Genomic DNA, 3114 nt, shown 5'->3' on the forward strand with positions numbered 1-3114 from the left:
AGTTATGATAGATTATGTATGTTTGGGTGTGATGCATTCTCATGTGTGCCTAAGGAGCTTAGAAAGGAGCTGGACCCTAAGTCACACGAATACATCTTCATTAGATATGGTGTGATGGAGAGATGGGTTATTGTCTTTGGCACCCAGAATCTCAAAAAGTTAAATCACAACTCACAAGTGCTCTTTGAGTCAAAGATGCAAAGATAGCTTGTGAAAGAGGTTGAGTATTGCAAAGTGATATTCAAGGACGTAGCCTCAAGTCCATTTATGCGAACATCTTAGTCTACTAGAGATGTACCTACAACTAGTAGTGCTCTAGAGAGAGCTAGTGATGCTCCTTAGAGAGCAGAGTCTAGCAGTCAAGTAGTGAGGAGATCTACACGTGTATCTTGTGCCCTTGAGTGTTTTCAAATAAGGTTAGACTATCTATTAGTCACTAACTGTAGAGAGCCTACCTACTAACAAGACGCTATTGAGATGGAAGATTGCGTGAAGTGAGAGCAGGAAATGCAATCTTAGTATCATTCAATTATTGCAAATGAAACTTGGGAACCGATAGAGTTGCTAGAGGGAAAACAAACCTTGCCTTGCAATGCTAGTATCTACTCTAGCTGGTATCTAATCTTCTTCAGGTAGAGTAGTATCTACTCTAGCTGGTATCTAATCCCGAGCCTAAGTATAAGGCTAGATTGGTTGCTAAAAGATTCAAGCAGAAGAAAGGTGTAGACTTCGATAATATTTTCTCTTTAGTAGTCAAGATGACTACATTGCGTCTTGTGCTTGGACTAGTAGCCATTGAGGACACGGAACTTGTCCTGATGGACATGAAGATAGCTTTCCTTCACGGGGATCTTGATGAGGATGTCTACATGAAGCGGCCAAAGGGTTTTGAAGTCAAACCCAAAAAGCCTACAAGGGCACAACTGGTGTTACTTACAATGAATATGTAGCTAGGATACAAACTAAACAGGAGGCAATCTCTAAATATGTATCTAAAGAAGATTAGATACCAACTAGAGTAGATACTACTTACAATGAATATGTAGCTAGAATACGAACTAAATAGGAGGCAATCTCTTTAGCCATGGACTACTACCAAATGATCAAGATGTGGAGGAGTGGAGGCTAGGCACGGAATCAAATTCAAAAGTTATAAATACTAACAAACATTTGAAGCACAAGGTCAAGGAAAAATCTAAATAGCTTTTTGAGAAATATCACGATGTTTTTTATTGGGAGCACATAGATTTGAAAGGAGTCGACCTAAGGTTTGTCAGCACAAAATACTACTATGCTAAGAAGGTCAATCAGGTGAAATATAACCTTCTGAAGGCGGGTTTCATTACAAAGTTTGCAAGAAGGTTGCAAGCAACGACTACATGTTTTGATGGTGGTGGTACCAAAGAAGAATGGAAAATCAAAGTATGCATGGATTATAGGAAGTTAAATGCACAAATGAGCGAAGATCCTTTTCCATTTTCTTTCGCTAGTATGATGCTCGATGAGATAGCTAGACACGAGATGTACGTCTTTTTAGACTAATACAATGGGTACAATCAGCTGAAGATAGCACCAAAGGATGGAGCAAAGACAACATTCATCATTAAATGGGGGGAATTTATGTATTTGGTAATGCCATTTGGTTTATGTAATGCTCCGATGACATTTCATACTGTAGGCTTGTGTATGTGTAGCCCAACATGCAGTTCCGAGGACCCGCCTCCCACAGGTCCATCATAGCCCATTTCTCACAAAGACCTAGCCATTTAATTTTCTCAGAACCTGCCAAAAACTTGGTTGAGCCTGTTCTTTCCTTGCTCTTCTCTACCATATTATAGTCACCTATCAGTAGCCACTCTCCTTCAATAGGGGAATCCCTAAGGTGCATCCATAGTTTGGCTCTATCCTTGGCATTGTAGGGGCCATATATACTTACTATGGTGATAGGTTGGTATCCCAAATGACTCTCACTCTTAGGACTCTCCTAGAGGGTTGATTGAGGAACACTTTGGCTCCAGGTCCTTTTCCACTACAGAGACGATGCCATTGAACCTGTCCACCCCCTCTCCAAACAACACCAATTTCTTCCCCAATGCCTATTTTCTTTTGTTGCGAGCAGTTAGATGATGTTCTTGGATGGCCCAATGATTAAATTCCTTATCCTTTCTAACCTCCTCCTAGAAGAGGGCGTGCTTCCTCCAATTTTTCAATCCTTTCAAGTTCCATGATTGGATAGCTAGCACTTCCATCATTGGGAGAGCTCTCCATGGTAGAGTGTGAGTATGGATGTGTGAAAAGTGTATAGGGTTCATCATATCAAAGCTTGAATTTCAATTGATATCAGATAAACTAAAAATATTATGGTAGCAATGTGGGTGTATTATATATTCATGGAAATCTCTAACTCTACTTATTTGCCTTCTCTTTACCTCTCCAAACTCAAGTGAGACTATATCCCTTTCCCTCTAGTTATAGGTTTAGGTGGGAAAATTATTTGAAGCCTACCCCTGACTTATACACGTAGCTAGATGGTTGAACCCCCCTCCCCTGCACTTACATGGCGTGATAAGTTTTCCATGGTCAATCCCATGGGCATGACATTAATGAGCCAAGGAAATCTACTAGAAATATGTCAAGTTCGCAAGTGGCATTTGAGCCCATGGATTGATTGTTTTTGATATAACGAGCAATTTGATAAAGGGATGAAGAAAGGGTTTGAGGAAGTTAGGAGATAACAACATAGATGTTGAGCATTTTTGCAACATGAGGAAACATGCACCACAATTGAGAAGATAAAAAAGAATGTGTTATCCAGGCTTGTAGATGATGGTATATGTGTATGCGCTACACATTCATGGTTTCATATCTACAACATAGAGAGCCTATAAAGATTCAAGTGGAAATTAGAAAGCCAAAGTCCAATATGTAATGGATGATGAGCTAGATGCCCTTTTTAATAATGGGACATGAGATTTGAAAACATTACAAATGCCATTTGGATCTAAATGGGTGTATATAGTAAAGCGCAAGTAACATGGTAGTGTAGACCATTACAAGGAAAGATTCATTGCCAAATGGTATGGTTAAACTAATGAGACATTTATTTCGGCTGCA

The sequence above is a fragment of the Adiantum capillus-veneris genome, chromosome 8, assembly GCF_014529385.1.
Source record: "Adiantum capillus-veneris isolate H3 chromosome 8, ASM1452938v2, whole genome shotgun sequence".
In the NCBI taxonomy this organism is placed as follows: domain Eukaryota; kingdom Viridiplantae; phylum Streptophyta; class Polypodiopsida; order Polypodiales; family Pteridaceae; genus Adiantum; species Adiantum capillus-veneris.